Source organism: Vombatus ursinus, unplaced genomic scaffold (genome assembly GCF_900497805.2).
Source record: "Vombatus ursinus unplaced genomic scaffold, bare-nosed wombat genome assembly UNPS02014861.1, whole genome shotgun sequence".
In the NCBI taxonomy this organism is placed as follows: domain Eukaryota; kingdom Metazoa; phylum Chordata; class Mammalia; order Diprotodontia; family Vombatidae; genus Vombatus; species Vombatus ursinus.
In genome coordinates, this window is record NW_020954639.1 from 15,810,458 (window position 1) to 15,833,767 (window position 23,310).

The 23,310-nt window shown below is 36.7% G+C and overlaps 1 protein-coding gene across 1 annotated transcript in view; it reads right to left on the minus strand.

The window, feature by feature from the left end:
- The window catches only part of GPR158 (G protein-coupled receptor 158), a 413,352-nt gene that overhangs the window by 82,127 nt on the left and 307,915 nt on the right, over positions 1-23,310 (minus strand). The window lies entirely within an intron of this gene.

The following is a 23,310-nucleotide window of genomic DNA, read 5'->3' on the forward strand; positions in this document are numbered from 1 at the left end:
CTGTATGACCTTAGACAAGTCACTTAATCTCTCTGAGATTCAATTTACTATTTCTAAAATGAAAAAGATCATATCATTTGACCTCTAGGGTTGTTTCTAGGTCTAATCTCTTCTATGATTGAGGTTGGCGCAGCATTCATTGAAATAAGGGGAATAGACTGAAGAACACAGAGCACATTCAGCCTCCTGGCAGTAGAAGTAGAGCTATTACTATCCTTGTGATAGAGAAGGAAGCGGAGACTCACCTTTCAAATCTATGAGAAATACTCAGTTACCCCCACTCTCCAAAGCCAGCGGAAATAGGTAATAGAAGAAATTCCACCCTTTCCATATCCTTGTTACAACTTGCACAACTCTAGATCATTATCCTAACTCTCTCAATACATTTTTGAACCTCACTCATAACCATCTTCTCCATCTCACATCCTTTGCCCTTATCATTGGGGACAAATAATTGTGCATTTTCATGACCACTATACTAAGAAAAACTAAAATCTAAGAACTCTAGATACTGCAAGAAAGAAAAAAAGACAATAAAAAAAAACTCCATGACACAGATTAATTATTTAAAATCTCTAATGGAGATATAGTTGCTCAAGGTCCTAGCACCAGGCACTATGGTTATCTTGCTATAAAGATGCCCCTGTCTCTCCTATCCCAATAATGAAACATTTATTAAAAGCCTACTAGGTACAAATCACTTGACTAGATATATATATGATCCTAGATTGGTCATGGAAGCATTTATTATGTACCTATTTATTATCACAGATCAAGAGCTTGAACAGACTTCAGAGGTCATTTAAGTCTAAACTCCTCACTTTCCATATATGGAAACTGAGGCCTAGAAAGGTTAAAGTTATTGAAAAAGTTTCTAAATCCAACTCCTCCATTTTGTTATCTGCCATTGTCTCCTCAAGCTCTTGAATTCTTGGCATCACATTACTTTAACAACTCTCTCAAAGGCTGCCAGTGTCCTCTGGAGTACTAAACCAAAGGATTGAAGAAGAGCCTTAGAGAAACTTAGAGATCAGCTCCTCTAAAAGCCTATTATTTTATGGATTGAGAAAGAGGTCAAGGGAACTAAAATGACTTGTCCAGCATCATATGGACAAGAAGCACAAAGCCAGATTCCAAACCCAAGACTTTGCACTCCAAGTCCAGTCCACTGAGTTACAATGGAATCCCATGTTTGAAACTTTGGAGTTGTCTTTGTCTCTTCTTTCTCCCTCACCTCTCATTTCTAATTAGTCATCAACTCCTGGCAATCTCACCTTTATTATATTTCTCACATCTATCCCCTACTGGAAAGAATGTGGGATTTGGAATCAGAGAACCTATATTTCAGCCACAGATCTGTTACTTTCTAGCTGTGTTACCTTAAAAAAGTCACTTCCTGACTATCTATGAATCTCAGTATCTTCATCTACAAAAAGTGAATAGCAAAACTCAAAATGCCTATCGACACAACTATTGTGAGGAAAAGATTCTATAAGGCTTTAAAAATGCTAAATAAATGTGTGCTGTTGCAAGCCCTCATTGTCACTCACCTGAACTATTATAACGATCTCCTAATAGATATTTCCCCTTTTTTATTCTCTTGGAAGCTAGGTGGCATAATGGAGAGAGTGCTGGACATTGAGTCAGGAAGACCTGAGTTCAAATTCTGCCTCAGACACTTACTAGCTATGTGACACTGAGCAAGTCACAACCTCTCCCAGCCTCGGTTTCCTCAATTGTAAAAAGGGTTGTTGAAAGGATCAAATGAGATAATATATGTATAAAGCCCTTTGCTTAAAATATTATATAAATGTGAACTATTATCCCTTCTTCAAGCCATCTTTTATGTCACCACTGCTTAAATCTGGTTATGTCATTCCTCTCCTAAAACAAACAAACAAACAAACAAACAAACAAAATCTTCTGTGGCTCTTCAATGCCCTTGGAGAAAGATTCAGATTCGTTTGCCCAACTTTTTGTAATCTGAGACTACCCCTAACTGCCCAGTATCACATATAATGTTGCTCCAAGTAGTGTGGACTACACTCCAGCCAAATTCTCAGCTCTCTCAGGATATGCCACTCTATCAGGCTTCTGTATATTTGATCTTTTCTGCCTTCCCTCCCTGGCTTGGACTCCTAGCCCTCATTTAGAACCCAACTCCAATGCCACCCCTTTCCTGAAACTTTTTCTCATCTTTCATCATGATGATGACTTTTTCTTGGCTGTTACTTACTATGTTGTCTCATAGATCTATAATACCCTAATGAAATGTTGTACATTACCCATTTATAGTACCATAAGCTCCCTGGTAGACTGTAAGTTCCATGAGGGAAGGAAACAAGTCTTATCTAAATTCTGCATGTTCCCCACCACTTAACAGCAGGGCATGCTGTATACAACAGGCATTTAATATATGTTTATCAAAATTTTGTTGAAGACAAACTTTTTAAGGAGTTCTTTTCTTCAGTGAATTTTTGTGCTTCTTTTACCATTAGGCCAATTCTGTTTTTAAGGTACTATTCAATATTTTTGTGCTTCTTTTACTAAGCTGTTAATTATCTTTTCATAATTTTCTTGCATCACTTTCCCTTCTTTTCCAAATTTTTCCTCTACCACTCTGATCTCTTTCTTTAACTCTTCCAGGAATTCTTGTTGGGCTTGGGTCCAACTAGCATTTTTTGAGACTTTGTTTGAATTTGTTTTCATATTGTTGTCTTTTTCTGAGTTTATGTCTTAGTGTTCCCTGCTACCATAGTAGCTTTTTGTGGTCAAATTCTTTTTTTATTGTTGGCTCATTTTTCCAGATTATTTCTTGACTTTGAAATTCATGTTAAAGTTGGGCTCTGCTCACCTGGAGGTAGGGAGGCACTATACCAAGGTTTAGGCTTTTTTGTGCTGCTGTTTTCAGAGCTAGCTCTGGGGGTCTGCAAGTTTTCAGTGCTTCCAAGGTGATGTTATCCTTGGAGAGGTGTGGTCACTGCTCTTCTGGTCTGCCCTCTAGTCTTTACCTAGAAAAGACTACTAGTCCCTTTCAGCCACAAGCACTAGCATTCTCTTTGCCTTGGAACTGTGACCAGGGCCCCTGCTCACTTGTGACTGATCCCCAGCACTCCTCCCTGCCCTAAAACTGTGACCCAGAACTGTGTACGGGCAGTAGAATTGCCAGTCAGTGCCAGTTATACTCAGTGTTAGCAAAGGGTCCCCTGTAATCTCTTTCTGAGCAGTTGTCTGACCCCATTACTCACTTTTGACTAAGAGCTCCCAAACCTGCTGCTGTAGCCGCTGTTGGCCACTGAGTGTGTGGGTTCTGGACAGGCTTCTACTTTGGTGTCCCAAACGTCTTCTCCTGACTGTCTAAATTTTCTTAGACCAGAAGCTTTTGTTGCTGCTGCTGCTCCAAAATTTGATTTGAGGCATTATTTTAAATTTGTTTGGAGAAGAATATCAAGAGAGTACAGCCTTCTAATCTGCCATCTTAGGATCAATTTAATTTCTGGGGTTATGGTTTGAAGGGAAGGACAATGTGAGACAGAATTAGGAAGACAAAAAATACATGAAAGGAAAACAAATCCAAGAGCCTCTGCTCCTTTAACAGAGTATGCCTTATGAAGTGGCTCATAAATTGGGACTTATTATGCATAAGTTATGCCTGGCTATTTCAAAAAAGATAAATGGTTCATCAGTTGTAATTTTTTTTAAAATTACTTCATGGAACAAGAAGAGTAATATGATATAAGAAGGTGGGCTGGGAATGACTAATGCAGAACTCTTTTTTTTTCATTTTAGGTTAATGTATTTATGTTTAAATTTTGATAAAGAAAGAACAGGAAAGAGAAGGCTTGTGGCAGAATTTTAGGTAAATCGATCTTCTTTTAAAATTGTGGGCAGGGTTGGAGTATGCCAGAGGACACTTAGTTGTGTTCAATGGCCTGTGGGTTACTCTGATTTGTTTCAAGGGGGCTGAGTGCACAGAAGTAGCATCCTAGAAACTCTAGAAATGCCTGGCATCCTAAAAATATGTCTAGTCAGTACAGCATCAGTAGTCTAACCCAGCCTGCAGGAAGAACCTTCAGCTTGTCTAACCAGAAAAAAATATCCTATGATTGAAAAGGGTTAACAGAGAAAAAAAGCTAATGCAAAATGGGGCAACTCAGTGTCCTATTGACTAGAGTGTGAGGCTTTGAATCAAGAGTATCTTAGTTTGAATCCTACCTCTGACACTTACTAGATTTGTAACCTTGGGAAGTCACTTAATCACATTTAGGCTAAATTTTCTCAACTGTAAAATGGGGATAATAATGCCATCTACCTCACTGGGAGGATCAGATGAGATAATACATGTAAATTGCTTTAGAAACCTTAAGACGCTACGTAAATGTTAGCTATCATTATTACTATTACCATTATTATTGCCAAAGAGAGAAGGGTTGAAGCTAAAGGCAAGGGAAACTCGTGGGAAGAAATCCTAAGTTGGAAAAATATAATGCAAATGTATATTAGTATTTGCAGGGCATAGGAAAAGGACTAGAAAAAGTATTAACAAATTGCAATAGCTCAAAGCTTCCAAGGAAAAATAAAGTAACACCATACATTCAATGTAGGGGAACTAAGATTTATAAGAGGAAAGGGGGAAAAAAATCATGTTTCAATACTGGTATAGAAATAGAAAACAGACCTGGAACCATCAAGCCTTGCTGACACCCATTTGTGACAGGTTTATCATAGCAAACCAGAGGAAGACCCAGTAATAGCAGCCAGCAATGCCTGTAGTATTAGAAAAGGCTATATCATTTAAAAATATGATGAAAAAGTGGGAAACGTGCAGATAAACAATGCAGGGGGAATTAAGCATTACCAAAAAAAGGCATTTCATAAAATGAAGGCTTTCTGTCCAAGCTGGCTAATGTTTTAACCATCCCTATGTTGTGTCCATTCTGTGTAGTTATGATTCAATGGCTCATTTTTTCAGAGCACTCTCTTCTCGTGTTTTCTTTGGAAAATAATATCCTTCACTATTGGGATTCTTTACCTGAAGTCCATGAATTTTTTTCCTACTTTAATCTCATTACTTTATTCTTTTTTTATTCTATTTTTAATTTATGGAATAAAAAAGCATTTATTTATCATAATACAATAAAAAAGATTATTGTACATGAAACTGCAAATCTACTATGCACAACTTGTTATTCCTTTCAAATATATAACAAAATTATCATCTAAATTTCTTTTTTTCTTCCCTCCCCCCACCCTAAAGATGGTTACCGAGACATAAATATATGAGTTCATGAATTTTTAAAAATATATTTCAATGTAATTTGTTTCCTTTGTAATGTTATGTATTTATGTATTTAAAATATTATCCTAAGGAGAGGTTCATTGGCTTCACTAGACTGCCAAAGAAATCCAAGACACAGAAACAGCTAAGAACCCTTGTTCTATATGGAAGCCAAACATGTTCATTAATTACACTTAGATTATGTATTCATTCTTAGCCATTCTTCCACTAAGGCAAGAGTAAGAAAGATGAGCATAATTCATTCCCTATCTAAGGTAGGACCATAAAGATTTACTGCCCCCCTACTCCACTTCCCTTCCCCAACCTTTATTTCTCATTACTTGATTTGAGAATAAGCTTTAGGTGATTCTTCCAGATATTTTAAAAATTCTCCCTCTCAGTGGCAAATTACCATAACAAACATGGAATTCTTATCATTGGGGAAGCTGCTATGCTAGCCTGACTCAGCCTCTGAATCACTGCCTCACCCTACTTTGAAAGAGCACATTTCTGTACTCAACTTCAAACAAAGGATATGAAAATAAATTTCTAAGTTTAACTGTAGTTTGCCTTATAGGCTCTGCAGAATTTCTTTGTTGGTGATCAATAGCAAGCAGCTTTTCTCAACATACTATTTTTTTCAGCCTCCTACTACTTACCCTTCTACTCCAGATTTACTTGTTCAACACACAATAACTACTGAGGAGGAGGAGAAGCAATCTCACTTTACAGGAACAGACCAGCTTCCAGTTTTTGCCTGTCTTATCCCTGACATTCATATATAGGTTTGGGCATTTTGGGGGGTTGTCCTTATTCAGAGGTCAATGAAACATTTAATTCAACTGCCTTGGTGCTATGTAGAAGTGAGGGACAAAAAAACTCTGGTCAAGATGAAGGAATCCAAAGTAAACTTATACTGATCTCTTAAAATCTCACTTTCATGAAGGGAATATCACTTCAAAATTCAACCTTCCATACATGTATCTTGCAAAATGTATCATTTTATATGTATGTATGTATTTATTCTGATATATATGCATATATATCTGAATAAACTGAATAAAATGTATATGTATATATATATATGTATGTGTATATATATATATATATACATATGAATAAACTCCAGGAGTATGGCTCTGTCACTAATTACACCACCTTGGACAGTTCAGTTAAGCTCTTTGCATCTCGGTTTACTCCTCTGTAAAATTAATTGTTATGATTAGAGCAAAGATTCTCAACCTTTTTGGTATCATGGCCCCCTCTGGCAATCAAGTGAAGCCCATGGATTCCTCTTCAAAATAATGTTTCTTAATGCAGAAAATATTACATTATATGTATATATAACATTATAAAAGAAACTAGTTATGTTGAAATATAGTTATAAAATATATATTATAACAAACAAGTTTCATAGACCCCAACTTGACCCTTACACTAGAGGAACAATTAGGATTGCTGAATTATTGTTAGTTATCTTTGAGGAATCATGGAGAAAGAAAAAGCTTATGGGAATGGAAATGGGCAGATCTATCCTAGTTTTCAAAAGTAGGAAGAAAGTACATTCTGAAAACTGGCCAGTGAGCTTGTCTTTGATTCCTGGAAAATTTCTAGAATGTCTTCTCAAAAGGTGGTTTATGAGTAATTAAAACAGAAAGTGGTGATCACTATAAACTAGCATGGTTTCATAAAGAGCGAGTCATTTCAGGTTAACTTATTGACTTTGCTTTTAAACAAAGTAACTAAATGAATAGAAAGAATACCTGGATTTCAACAAAGCATATGTCAAAGTATTTTATGATACCCATGTAGATAAGATAGAGTGATAAGGAATAAAATGATAGATAATCCAGTCAAGTACATTTAAAACTAAACCTTCTTCCCTCCTCAAAGTATATATTAATATCAACTTAAGAGAGATGTCCTAGTGAAGGGCCATAGGGTTTTGTCCTCAACCATGTTTCATTTGATGTTTTTATTAACGTCTTGGATGAAGGTACAGAGAGAATATTTTTCAGATCGATGGATGAGATGAGAATGGAGGTCATAAGCTTCATTATTTTCTTCCAAGTATCGGATCCTCCTCTCCTTCAGATATCTTAAGAATTAATTCTTCAATAAATTAAAACACAATTTCCAGCACAGATTATCCTATGTATATTTGGTCTAGTCTAGCTCTTCTCATCACTGTTTCATTTGCAGTCATTTTTATTTTCTTATGCAGCACATGAGGGACTGTAATGTCAAAGTACAAAATGTGATAGCCCTGCTGTCTCTGAATAAGAAGAGTTCATTTTTAAAAATGGACACATCTGCTTCATTTTCAGTTATTATCTTCATTCCAGTTTTATACATATATGCTCTCTACATGATGAGATAATTACATCTCTCCCTAAACTTTCTGTAAATTTATACATTCCATAGTATCTTACTGTCTTGTGAGGCAATATTGCACATAGTCTTTTTTTTTCTCTGCCTCCATAAGATTTTATATATGAATTTATATTCTAAACAGTGATGAACCTGGAAAAAACTTTTATGATCTCATGAAAAGTGAAGTGAAGGGACAGCGAGATGGTGCAATGTATAGATCACCAGACCTGGAGTCAGGAGGACCTGAATTCAAATCCGGCTTCAGAGCAGATACTTCCTAGTTGTGTGACCCTGGGCAAGTCACTTAGCCCCAGTTACCTTACAAAATAAATAAATAAATAAATAAACAAACAAATGAATGAATGAATGAATGAATAAATAATAAATAAATGAACAAATGAATGAATGAATGCAACAGAAATGTAATTATTTGAAAAAAAATGGCTTAGATTCTTAAAATCTAGCCACTGCTGAGATTCTTTTTTTTTTCTGCAGAACTCTCATCTTCTGCTTCTTCAGGGAGTTGCCTGAAGCAGTTTCTCCCAGGCAGAGTTCCTACATAGCTTCTCTTTTTTTTCTTTTTCTTTTTTCTTTTTTTTTTTTTTAGGCAATTGGGGTTAAGTGACTTGCCTAGGGTCACACAGCTAGTAAGTATCAAGTGTTTGGTCTGAGGCCGGATTTGAACTCAGGTACTCCTGACTCCAGGGCCAGTGCTCTATCTACTGCGCCACCTAGCTGCCCCCACTGCTGAGATTCTTATAATCTAGCCACTGCTTACCCATGTTCAGACTCCTTAAGAGTCTGCCCAGTATGATGGATGTTCTAATAAAACTTGTCTTTGGCTGAAAAAAAAAAAGTGAAGTGAATAGGACGAGTAGAACATTATAAACAGTAACAGCAATACTGCAAGGATGATCAACTGTGAAAGACCTAGCTACTCTGATCAAGACAATGATTGAAGACAGTTCCAAAGGACCACAATGAAAAATGCTTTAGAGAGAGAACTGATAAACTTGAAATGCAGATTGAAATATACTTTTAAAAATACTTTATTTTTCTTGTTTTATTTTTTGTTCATGTTTTCTTTTGCAATATGTTTTGCATAACTTCATATATATAATTGATATCAAATTGCTTATCTTCTAAAGTCTGGGGGAGAGGAAAGACAGAGGTTAAGAATTTGGAACTCAAAATTTAAAAAGAAAATTGCCTTCATGATAGACTAATTTTACAAATACTTAGCATTAGTACTGAATTGAGATGACCAAGTATATCACACAATCATGTTTCTGGTTTCCTTTGGCCATTCAATAAAACCACCTCCACTGAATCATTTTATTTGCCTCTCCAAGGAAAACTAGAAAGCCATCCCCTCCATTTATCTGAAACTCCCTTTTGCTCTGGTGTCATTTATAGTGAGAATGACAAGACTGATATGATTCATTTTCTCTGTACACCTAAAACTGAGAAATGGTTAAAAGAACAGATATAGCCATGTACTAGAAGTATTTTCTAAGGAAGTTTAACTGACATAAATCAACTGCCATAATGAGTCAGACAACATAAAAAGCTTAGAAAATTTCTTGTCCCAGGTTTTTCTGAAACTATTCTGCTCATTCTTTCTTTCTTTTTTTTTATTAAACATATTTTCACATTAGTTATGTTGTAAGGAAGAACTAGAACCAATAGAAGGAACCACAAGAAAGAGGAAACGAAACAAAACAGAAGAAAAAAAGAGCAAATAGTATGTTTCGATCTGCATTCAGACTCCACAGTTCTTTCTTTGGAAGTGGATAGCATTTTCCATCATGAAATTTTTGGAGATGTCTTAGATATTTGCATTGCTGAGAAGGGCTAAGTCTATCAAAGTTAGTCATCATACAACATGGCTGTTATTGTGTACAACGTTCTCCTGGTTCTGCTCACTTCACTCAGCATCAGACCATACAAGTCTTTCCAGGTTTTTCTGAAGTCATCCTGTTCATCATTTCTTCTAGTACAATATATTCCATTACATTCATATACCACAACTTGTTCAGCCATTCCCCAATTGCTGGGCAGCCCCTCAATTTCCAATTCTTTGCCACTACAAAAAGAGCTGCTATAAATATGTCTGTACATGTGGGTCCTTTTCCCATTTCTATGATCTCTTTAGAATACGCCCCAGAAGTGCTATTGCTGGGTCAAAGGGCATGCATATTTTTATAGCCCTTTAGGCATAGTTCCAAATTGCTCTCCAAAATGGTTGGATCAGTTCACAACTCCACCAACAATGCACTAGTGTTCCAATTTTCCCACATCTTCTCCAACATTTATCATTTTCCTGTTTTGTCATGTTGGCTAATCTGATAGGTGTGATGTGGTACCTCAGAGTTGTTTTGATTTGCATTTCTCTAATCAATAGTGATTTAGAGCATTTTCTCATATACCTATAGATAACTTTAATTTCTTCATCTGAGTACTGTCTGTTCACATCCTTTGACCATTTATCAATTTGGGAATGACTTGTATTCATATAAATTTGACTTAGTTTTCTATATATTTTAGAAATAAGGCCCTTATCAGAGACACTGGTTGTAAAAATTCTTTCATAGTTTTCTGCTGCTTCCCTCCTAATCTTGATTGCATTGGCTTTGTTTGTGCAAAAACTTTTAAATTTAATGTAATCAAAATTATCCATTTTGCATTTCATAATGGTCTTCTCTTCCCCATAAATCTGACATGTAAACTATTCCTTGCTCTCCCAGTTTGCTTATAGTATCAGCCTTTATATCTAAATCATGAACCCATTTTGACTTTATTTTGGTATATGGTGTGAGATTTTCATCTATGCCTAGTTTCTGCCATACTCTTTTCCAGTTTTCCCTGCAGTTTTTGTCAAATAGTGAGTTCTTATCCCAGAATCTGGTGTCTTTGGGTTTATCATATTATAGATTACTATAGTCATTGACTACTGTGTCTTGCATACCTAACCTATTCCTCTGATATACCACTCTATTTCTTCTGCTTATCATTTCTTATAGCACAAAAATGTTCTATCACAATCATATACCACAACTTGTTTAGCCATTCTCCAATTGATGGACATCCCCTCAATTTCTAATTCTTTACCACCACAAAAAGCGCTGCTATAAATATTTTTGTATAAATAGGTTTTTCCCCTATTCTCTGATTTCTTTGGCATGTAGACCTAGTAATCAGATTGCTGGGTCAAAGGGTATGCACAATTTTATAACTCTTTGTGTAGTTCCAAATTGTTCTCTAGAGTGGTTGGACTAGCTCACAACTCCACTAACAGTGCATTAGTGTCCTAATTTTCATGAAGGTGTTTGTTGATAACATGCCAATATCTATTATAGAGGATAATGGAGTTAGAGAAAATCTACAAAAAGTAATACAACTCTCCAATTTAATCAACATGTATTTTAGTTCTTGGTGATGCCCAGGTGGTATAGGGAAGGATGACCCAAAAAAAAAGGCTTAGGAAAATCTGGCTTAGTCAAGAGTGACAGCAAATGCTGGTAAAAACCAGTGTGAGGCCAGAGTCATATTGTGCTTTTCATGATGGATGCAGAATACACACAGGTTGGGTATTGGTGTTCCTCTTATTTCCAGGTAAGTATTATGCTAAAGGGATGACATTTGAACTCTCATGTAGGTTCCCTACCTAGGCTCATCATTGTCTAGAATAATAAGAAATGTGCCAGATTGACTTCTGAGTGGTCATTTTGCCACTGTAGCAAATGGTTGTTTCTATATGTTTATTACATACACACTCTAAGGTTATAACATTCCCACACATATTTCCTCTAAACTGGTTAGGTACAATGAAATTGAGCTCTATCCAGGTATAAGCAGTATGGTAAGGTCTATATTTACTATCACAAGATATCATTGTAAAATCATGTGATAATTTTCTTATGTGGCACGAAACCTGGTGCTAAAAAGAATTCCAAAAGAACAGCAAAAAAATATATTGAGTAATGGTACTCATTCCAAGGCCATCAGGTATTCAAATGTATATTTGTTCTTGTTGAATTTTAGTTATATTACTTTATATACATACCTTCTAAAATGTCTACTTTGGGCATTTTAACATTAATGTATTTAGTATAACTGAACAAATTTTTACCTTACTCTTTTTGGTGCCTGTCAACAGGGAGCTAGATTCTTGATGGACATTAAAAACAACAATATATTATAGATATGGATATAGATATACACATATCTGTGCATCTATGTATGTATAGATGTATATGTGCTCATTGAAGCAGAGGCTACAAAGATGGTGAAGCATCTGAAATAGCTCCTAGAAAGAGTCATCTTCTTTTGTCTCTATCTCCTTACTACCCACTCACTTCTCAATTCCTTATAGTCAGATTTCTGACTCCACCACTCTACTGAAAATGTTTTCTCTACATTTGCAGGAGGTATCTTAAATGCTTAATACCATGGACATTTCTCAGTCTTCATTCTCCTTGACTTCTCTGAAGCTTCTGACACCATTAATCATGTGTGCTTCCTGGATACTCTCCTTCCTTCAGTGATGTTGTCTCTGGGTTATCCCTTTACTTATCTGTTCATTGTTTTTATTTTTCTTTGCTTGCTTGTTATTCATCTCAGGCCCCTTAAGTGTAGGTGTCCCTTAAGGCTTGATCTTATGTCCTCTCTGTTTCTCTAATGCTAATACCCTCACTAATGGCAATCTTATGGATTTACAATCATCTTTGTACACAAAACCCAAAATTATCTATCAATCTATCTATCTATCTATCTACATATGTACATACATACATACAGATAGAGAAACAGACAGATGCATTTGTTAAGAACTTACTATGTGCAAGGCACTGTGCTAAGTGCTGGGAATACAAACATGAACAAAAGAGATGGTCCCTACCCTCAGGAAGACAGTACCTACTTTATATTCTAATAGAGGAAATAACACATAAGAGAGAGCTGAAGAGAGTCCAGGGAAAATATTAGCCTGGAGTAAGGTGGATAAGTCCAGAAAATCAGAAGAACAAGGGTAGAAATGAAAATGGATAGCCTGGAAACTTCCTAAACCTAAAATGATGTGCTCAGATAATAATTAACCAATCAGAAAAACAGTCTGAATTTCTCTCCTAATCCATAGTCCCACATTTCCAATTCCCTGTCAGATGTCTCTACCTGGTTATCCCATCCACCATCTCCATTTTAACATGTTCAAAATGAAAATTATCAGCTCCTTCCTTAAATCTGTCCTTGTACAATGTCTCTGTTTCTGAGAAGGTACTATCATCTCTCTTGGTCAACCAGATTTACCACCTTGGAGTTATCTGACTTTTCCCTTTTCTTCTTCACTCATATTCTATCAGTTGTCACCTTGCTAGTTCTACCTCTAAAACATCTCATATATCACCCCCTTCTCTCCACTTACATGATCATGATGATGTCTCACCTTGTGTTAGTCTCATTCCTCTCCAGCCTGTATACCACAAAACTACCAAAGTATTTTTTCTATAGCTCAGATTGGACCCTAGTATTCTCTTTCTCAAAAACTTTCAATGGCTGCTTGTTGCTGTAGGATAAGGTACAAACTTCTCAGTCTGGTAGGCCCTCCACAATCTGTCTCTAACCTACCTTTCCAGCATTATTTCATGTTGCTACCCTTCATATACCAAATGTTCCAGTCAAACTAGGTTACTAACCATTTCTCAAACTATACTTTCCAAATTATGCTGCTATATGTTACAGAAACTCTCATCTATTCTTAAACTATACTTCCTACACCTTTACACTTCTCTGAATACTCATTTTTCTTCAAGGTTCAGTTGAGGCATCATCATATCATCTCATCCATGAAACTTTCCTTGATATACCTATTCCTTGGGTTGTTAATGTTCCTTTCATTCACAAACTTATCTTTTATTTGCTTCACAATTTATACATTAAATTTTTACTAAGAAAATACCATTCCCTTAAGGGAAAAGACATTTAGGGTCACTATCTGTGTTTTGTTTTGTTTTGGTTTACTTTGTACCTCTAAAACTAAGCACAGAGCCTTGCTTGTAATTAATGGTTAATAGACACTGAATTACATTCAATTTGTCCCAGCTTTCCAGTGCCTTACAATTAAGATTTAATAATAGTTACAAGGTAAGAGGACTATTATTCATCCTTCAAGTAATGATTCTGATGAGGATGGGAGCTAGACCCCAAAAAGGAAAAACCCTGGACTTTCCCACATGGCCAAATCTCTAGCATTTGCCTGAGGCTATAATTCCATCAACTGGCCTTTCATTGTGGCTACACCCAATCTCCCAATTCTCTGCTACCCTTAACCTAGCCTAGCCCTTCATATGGCCCCCAGCCATTTCTCATACTTAATCCCAGCTAGGTTCCATTGTCCAGGTCTCAGGAGTTCTGTTCTGTTCACCCCAGCTTACTTGGCCACTCCTAGATCTCTCCCACAGTCTTTCTCTATATAAGGTCCATCTTGTCTCCCTTAAGATCCTCTGATTCTTATAATTTAGCTGCTGCTCAGATTTTTACAATCTAGCCAATAGCTCACAGATGCTCAGATTCCTTAAAAGTCTGGCTAATATGGTGGATTTTTAATAAACCTTGTTTTTGGCTGAAAGAATGCTTGCGTCAAATTCTTTCAAGCTGGATCCATGTGTCATGATTTTGGGGTTTCCAGCACCTCTAAACCTCTAGACCTTATCAGTTCCAGGCTCAAGATTTCTGAAACTAAAGGGACTGGTTTTTACAAAGCTTTGGTAGTAGGTCATTATTCTATTTAAACTCTGAAACAGGTTGTATGAAAAGTCATAGGAATATAAGTAAAGATGGAGGAAAACATTGGCATATATTATCCTGGTTAGGGGGTGGGGTGTTGGAAATATTGAAATATGAAGCACATTTGGTAGCACCTTATTATAATTCAGCTCATTATATGGATTTGAAAATATTATGTACCAAATATGTGATATAATATGATAAATCCTTATATCTAACATCAATACTATAAAAGAGTACTTATGCTTTTCTCCATTAAAAAAAGAAAGAAATTATGGCCAATCTAACGGGTTCTGACAGATTTAATCCAAGCTTAAGTGCCATGTATGGGGGGGGGATAATGGGGTTGGGATCTGGACCCTATAAAGGAAAGACCCTGGACTTTCCCACATGGTCCTCTGAGGTTATAATCCTATCAACTGGCCTTTTCTTATCACCTATGATCAATCTCACAATTCTGTTACCTTTAACCTAGCCAAGCCCTCCATTGTCTTACCTCCCTATGGCCCCAGGCCACTTCCCACCCTTAATCCTATCTAGGCTCCATTCTCCCTTGGCCAGGAATCAATAAAACCTTTCTTAAAATGATAACTGCTATCTATGTAAACTAAGAACAAGCATTGTCTGTAATGTGGATAAATTTGAAGCTTTCCCAAAAGGATCAGGGGTCAAGCAAGGATATCCATTATCATCCTTATTATTCCATATTGTATTAGAAATGCAAGTTATAGCAATAAGACGAGAAAAAGAAATTGAAGAAATAAAAATAGGTAATGAGGAAACAAAACTATAATTCTGTACAGATGATATGTTGGTATGCTTAGAGAACCCTAGAGAAGCAACCAAAAAATGAGTTGAAGCAATTAACAACTTCAGCAAAATTGTAGGATATAAAATAAACCCACATAAATCACCATCATTTCTATACCAACAAAACCCAGCAGGAAAAGATAGAAAAAGAAATTCTATTGAAAATCACTACAAACAACATAAAATTCTTGGGAGTCTACCTGCCAAGAAAAACCCAATGATTATATGAACACAATTAAAAAGTACTTTTCACACACATAAAGATGGATCTAAACAGTTGGAGAAACATTCATTGCTCATAGGTAGGCCAAGTCAATATAATAAAAAAGATGATTCCACCTAAATTAACCTGCTTATGCAGTGCACTCCCAATCAAACTACCAAAGAATTATTTTTTGGAGTTAGAAAAAAGCATAACAAATTTTATCTGGAAGAACAAAAGGTCAAGAATGTCATGAGAATTACTGGAAAAAATGTCAAGGAAGGTGATCTAGCAGTACCAGAATATAATCTATTATAACAGAAAGTGGTAATCATGAAAATGTTCTGTTATTGGCTAAGAAATAGAATGGAGGATCACTGAAATAGATTAAGTACACAAAATGACCAGAGTAATTTATTGTTTTATAAACCAAAACATCCAAGCTTTGGGGGTAAGAACTCACCATTTGACAAAAATTACTGAGAAAACTGGAAAGCATTGTGGTAGAAAGTAGGCAGAGACCAACATATCACATCATATACCAAGAAAAAGTCAAAATAAGTAAATGCTTTAGACATAAAGGATGACATCATTAGTAAATTACAGGAGCATGGTAAAATTTACATGTCAGATTTATAAATAAGTGAAGAGTTTGTAACCAAACAAGAGACTGAGAGGATCATAGGAAGTAAAATAGATAATTTTGATTACATGAAGTACACAAACAAAACCAATGCAATCAAAATTAGAAGGAAAGCAAGAAATTGGGGAGAATTTTACAGCAAGTTTCCCTGATAAAGGCCTCATTTTTCAAATATAGAGGGAACTGATAGAAATTTATAAAAAATGAATCATTCCCTAATTGACAAATGGTCAAAGGATATGAACAGAAAGTTTTCAGAAGTAGAAATAAACCTATCAATAGTCACATGAAAGCATGCAAATAAAACAACAATAAGATACCACTTGACACCTATCAGATTGGCTAACATGACAGAAAAAGAAAATGACAAATGCTGGAAGGGATATGGAAAAATAAAAACAACAATGCACTATTGTGGGAGTTGTGAAGTGGTACAACCATTCTGCAGAAAAATTTGTAACTATGCCTAAAGGACTACAAAACTATATATACCATTGGCTATATCACTACCAGGCATGCATCTGAAGGAGGTCAGCAAAGAAGGAAAAGGACGTATATGTACACAGATATTTATAGTAGCTCTTTTTGTGGTGGCCCATCATTTCGGGAATGGCTTATGAAGTTGTATATGATTGTGATGGGATACCCCTGTGTCATAAGAAATGACAAAACAGGATGGTTTCAGAAAAATCTGGGAAGATATGAATTGATGCAAAATGACATGAGCAGAACCAGAAGAACACTGTAAACAGTAACAATATTGTAACAATGATCAATTGTGAAAGACTTAACTATTCTGCTCAATACAATGATCCAAGACAATTCCAAAGCCCCAAGATGAAGAATGTTATCCACCTCCAGAGTCCGAACTTATGAGCTCTGAGTACTAGTTGAAGCATACTTTTTTTATTTTCTTTATTTTCCTTGTTGTTGTTGTTGCTGTTGTTTTTTTGCAACATGGCTAATATGAAAATATGTTTTGAATTAACTTCAGATGTAAAATTTGTATCAGATTGCTTGCCTTCTTGATGGGTGGAAGAGTGGTTAGAAGGAGGGAGAAAATTTGAAACTCAAATTTTTTAAAATAATTGCTAAAAGGAAATAAATAAAAATAATTTTGATATTTAGCTTATTTATATATTTAAAATGTGTTTTTCCTTTTTATTGTCAGTTGGGGGCATGGGTCACACACATACACCCCATCCCTTAAACGATTAAGGTTACCTTCCTCTACATTTTCTGTTGCTTCCTCTGTTCATGTTCCTGCTGTACTTTACTTTCTTCTAGTCCTTTAAATTTGATCTTTAAATGTAAATTCTCTTCGTTGTTTGGTTTTTTTTGATATGAATATCCTTGTTGTGCTTGTTTTTCATTTCTATGCCAAATAACTATTTGGGCATTAGTGGAACCTCTTATCCCTACAAGTCTTGAAAGGCTTGAGTCAGTCACAAATTTTGACACAGCATGCTCCAAAGAAAGCTAGGAGGGAATACAAATACACTAGTATTTTACTGGGGCATCCTCTTCATCTCCCCTCATCCAGCCCCCTCTTCAACCAAGGACATATCTTTGCAAGAGCCTCTGTGCAATTTGAGAGTGCAGTTCATGAATCATAATCCAAATAACTCAAGTTAACCAGCCCAGGGACAATGAGAATAGTGCCATAAATGGCATCCAGGCTCCTACTTTTGTACTGTTTTCAGAACACTAGAGCTGCCTTTGCTGGTAGGTGAGTTTAAGAGATAATTGCCAATGTCCAAATATAGCTGCAAGTATAAACAGAACTATGAAGGCAGACATTAGCAATCTAATTAATCAAAACTAATAACTTCAAGATTTACTATTGCTCTTCTCATTAACATACTCAGATGCCAACACTTTTCATCCTATAGTCAAATAACAGGAGGAAAATGGGGATCTGAGAGGTTGTTGAAGCAGACAGTGAACTATCTCCTCATTTCTACTCCTGTTTAGAGGAAGAAGACTGGGCACTTCCCATGATTGCAGCCAACCAGGTCTGTTTCCAAGTATGAGAAGCCATTGCCACTTACCCCTTCCTAACACTAATCAAAAAAGTCATTTAAAAAAAAATTCACAAGAGCAATTCAATTTCACAGGCAGTTATTGAGCACCAATGTGCCACACTGTTGAAGGGCTAAGTGGGATGTAACATATAAGACACCATCCTTGCCACTTAGAGTATCATTATGAAGAGATATGGCACACATATGTGCAATAGAAATGAGACAGTGACAAAATATTCATGAAAAATTATTGTAACAGACATTAAGTGCAATGATTATCTCTAAAATGGAGAAAAATCAACAAGAAAAAAAAAACACCTAGGGAGTTGCTATTATTTCTAGTGATGCTAGGTACAATACAGGATAATCGCTAACAGAAGTCTATGAGGCAATTATGTGGGTACAGTAGATAGAATGCTGGACCTGGAGTATGGAAGGGCTGAGTTCAAATCCTGCCTCAGACAATTGGCACTTGACCCTGGGTGACCCTTGGCAAATCATCTAGCCTCTTTTTGCCTCAGTGCCCCCATCTGTAAAATGGGAATCATAATAGAACCTACCTCCCAGAGTTGTTGTGAGGATAAAGAGATATTTGTAAAGCACTGCATAAACCTTAAAATAGTTATTATTACTATCACTATTATGTTGTACATGCTGGTAATTTAGTCACTCCTTAGAAATGGATAATGAGATATGAGGTCTAGTTAATCTACTTTTTAAAAACTAAATTTGCAAAAAAAAATTTTTGTTTAAATAATATTCAGCTATTGTAAAATAAAAACAAATAGACTTGGAAACATAAAAGGACCAAAATTTTAAGGAACTAATATCTGATTACAGATATGTGCTTCCCTGAAATTTCTACTTTTTCATACCATGGTCTAAACCTTTGGTAGTATCTCATTTGATGCTCAAATTTAGGTCTTTTTGATGAAGTCCTCTTGTCCAATCTTTTTTTTTTCTTTCAAGTCAGGACAAATAAGAAAAAAATCTTCTGGAGGTCTCCATTCCCAGCAATCTATATAAATCTAGCTTAACCTTGTAGCAATTAAAATGTAAGCTCTCCAATTAAAAGGTAAGCTTTCTGAGGGCAGGAATTGCATCTCAAGTGCTTAGCAGAGTTCCTGACACAAAATGAGTCCTTAATAGTTACTTCTTGATTGACACTCCTTCTGAAGTTTTAAGAGACAGAGAAGCTCACAAAATAGAAGAGATTGGGAATTTCAATGCCACAGTTTGATTTGTACATATTCCTTTGAAAATAAAGCCCAGAAAATATATTCCTGTGGTCCCTGAATGAGTAGATGACAGGAGGATAAAAGGAAAAGGTGCTGTAGATGCCAGAATCAGGTATTCATTTTTGGCTTATGGTGACAGTGAGAAAGGAGTTAGAAGAAATCAGGGATCAGGTACAAGACTTCTCTTAACCCAGGTAGGTTCTCAGAGACCAGGGAAATACAGTGGGCTCAGAGCCTTAAAGTCTGGCTCATAGGCTGACAAAGGTATGGAAATTAGGACAAGAGGAAGCCTAGGGACAAAGGGGCCAGGAACTAAGAAGAGAGAGGATTTGTGATTCTGGGAAGCTTATGGGAGAGTGAGCTTAAGGCACAGGTTTGGGGCTTTCCAAATGGAAAATAGGACTAAACCCAATTTTTATCTCCAACACAGTCCCTTCCACAACTTCCTTCCTAATTATCATAAAGGATTCTCTAGGGATGGGAAGCTTAAAAATCACCAATATGGAAAATGTTTTCTCTCTGAATAGCAGCTTAGATTCTATTGAAGTGCTGTCTGGCAGCAGAATAAGAGGTTTAGGATTCTCCTTTGGGTTTACGGGTCAGTTCTAGGCTTTGTGTTTTTGGTTTGTAGACAACATAGCTCATGAAGTTACTATCTGCATGTTATTCATCTCACGGTTCTGTTATCTATAAGTAGCAACACCATAGCCTCAGTCTCTATTCACATGAAGGCCAGTAATAAACATCAGTCTGTCATTAAACATTTATCAAGTGCCTACTATGTGCCAGACACTGTGTTAAGCACTGGGGAAAGGCAAAAGTCAGTCTCTGTACTCAAGGAGCTCACAGTCAGGGGAGGAGGGAGGGGAGGGAGATTATGTATAAACAACTACAAACAAAAACACTAAATACAGGATAAATAAGAAATAATCCACAGAGGGACAGAATGATAATTAAGGAGGATTGGGGAAGATCTCCTGCAGAAAGTAGGATTTTAGTTGGGACCTGATGAGAGCCAAGGAGGACAAGAGGGAGAGATGAGGAGGGGATACATTTCAGGCAGGAGGGAAAACCAGAGAAAATTCTGAGAAGTGGGAGATGAAGTATCTGGTGCAAAGAAAAACAAGATGACCAGTGGCTCTGGATCAGAGTATGTTGATAAGAGTGGGAGGAAGTAATGTAAAGGAGGCTAATCTAATAATGCCAAATAGAGGATTTTGTGATTGATCCCAAAGGTAAGAGGGAGGCACTGGAGTTTATTGAGTAGGGGTGTGATATGGTTGGACCTGTGTTTTAGAGTGGAGAGAATGTCATTGAAAAGACTGATATGTGGCTCACAGTCCTTTGTCATGAGCAGTTAATGCTCACTCCCTTCTGGAGGCAATATACATGGCCCAATTTTCAGAGCTCCCTAATGTTATGGTTTGCCTTTAATAATAATAACTAGCATTGATATAGCACTTAAAGGTTTACAAAGTGCCTTACATCTTATCTCAGCTGATCTTTACAATAACCCTGTGACATAGGTGTTATTATTAGCCTCACTTTGCAGATGAAGAAATTGAGATGAAAAAGGTTAATTAACTGACTCAAGGTCATATAGCTAGTAAGTGTCCAAGTTGAGGACTGAAATTTGGAATTTGCTGTCTCCAAGTGCAGTCATCTCTCTACTTTACCTTCTACTTCTTGTGTATTGAATTGCTTTCGAATTGTTATTATTGTTGTTCAATTGTTTCAGTTGTGTACAACACTTTGTAACCCCATTTGGGTTTTATTTTGTTTTGCTTTGGCAAAGATACTGGAATGAGTTGCTGTTTCCTACTCCAGCTCATTTTACACACAAGGAAACTGAGACAAACATGGTTACGTAACTTGCCCAAGTTCACACAGCTAGTAAGTGTTATCTAAGTTCCCATTTGAACTCATGAAGATGAATCTTCCTGATTTCAGACCCAGCACTCTATCCACTGCACCACCTAGATGCTTACCTGTTTCCTGGCAAGCCCTTCAATATGAAGCCCTATGATGCAACAGCATCTAACAAATGATGGCGGCAAAGAACCAGTGAATGATACCAAAGAGTACCAAAGATACACATTATGGCCAGTTGACTCTACCTATACCCTTAGACATAGGGTAGTTGGACAAGGACATTCTCAACTAGTTCAATTTGATCCCAGATTTCATCTTGTTTCAATTCAGATTTCCTCAGGGGCTTAAGATTAATTCTAATATGCTCCATAGCAGGCTTAGGAGGTCAAAATAAGATTGAGGTTCCATAAACTTACCTCATAGTACATTAAAATTCCTAGGAAAGGCCCAGAACAGGCCAGATAATGAATGCTCAGGAATCAATCCTAGGCTTAGATTGGCTGGTCTTTGTATAGGTTACTGCAGAGAACAATGGAATGGGCTATCCCTGCTGCAAGTCCAGTTATGAGGATCTTTCAGAAGGTCTTCAAGGACCAAACTATTTTCATAATAGCACCAATAAGTTTTCATTTCTAACATTGTAAACACTGATAGATATAACCTACATAAACAAAAGCTCCTTGGGCAGGGAGGGAATCCTCAATAATTTTTAAGAGTATAAAGTGGTGGGGGGTGGAGCCAAGATAGCAGAGGGAAAGCAGTTACTTGCTTGAGCTCTCCCTCAAACCCCTCCAAATACCCATAAAAATGGCTCTAAACAAATTCTAAAGCAGCAGAACCCACAAAAAAAACCAGAGTAAAACAAATGTCAAGCCCAAGACAACCTGGATGGCTGACTGGAAATGTATATTGCACAAGGCGGGGAGAGAAGCGCAGTTCAGCATGGGCGCGCAGGCCATGGTGAACCTGGAGCAGGCCTCAGGCAGCTGTGGTGATTTTCAGACTTTTCAACCCACAAACTCCAAAGACAACTTAGAGAGTCAGTGGGAAAAGTCCATGACTGTGGTGAGAGAAGAAGCTAGGTCTCAGCCACCCCCAGGGTAGTGGCTGCCTTCTGAGCTTCTGGGCCACAGACTGAAGGGGAATTGAATGGCTGATCAGAAGGGGTTTGCAGGAATCTCTTTGCCAGTGCTGAGGCAGGAATCTCTTGCTTTACCTGTGCTTGGATCTGGGTCACAGTTCTAAGGAACGGTCGTGGGGCGAGGAGGAATGCTGGTGTGGTGGAGCTTGTTGTGGTGGTGGAGAGAAAACACCTTGCCCCTTATCATAGCATCTTGGAAGAACTGAAAATTTTCAGGTCCCTAGAAGTATCTCTGAAAACAGCTATACAAACCCCCAAAGCTTGGGACAGTACATTCTTCACATTAGACACAGACTCTTACCTTAACAAAGAGTTCAAAACTCAAGTAATTGGCTGGAATCATGAGCAAGCAGCGCAAAAAGAGTCAGAATATATTATCCTATTTTGGTGACAAAGAAGATCAAAACATACAACCAGAAGAAGAAAACAAGGTCAAAGCTCCTACATCCAAAGCCTCCAAGAAAAATATGAATCAGTCCCAGGCCTTGGAAGAGCTCAAAAGGGATTTTGAGAAGCAAGTAAGAGAAGTAGATGAAAAACTGGGAAGAGAAATGAGAGTGATGCAAGAAAATAATGAAAAGCAAGTTTACAGCTTGCTAAAGGAGACCCAAAAAAATACTGAAGAAAATAACACCTTAAAAAATAGCCTAACCCAAATGGCAAAAGAGGTGCAAAAAGTCAATGAAGAGAAGAATGCCCTAAAAAGCAAAATTGGACAAATGGAAAAGGAAGTCCAAAAGATTACTGAAGAAAATACTTCCTTAAAAATTAGAATAGAGCAATTGGAAGCTAGTGACTTTATGAGAAATCAAGATACTATAAAACAAATCCAAAAGAATGAAAAATTAGAAAACAATGTGGAATATCTCATTGGAAAAACAACTGACCTGGAAAATAGATCCAGGAGAGAGAATTTAAAAATTATTGGACTATCTGAAAGCCATGA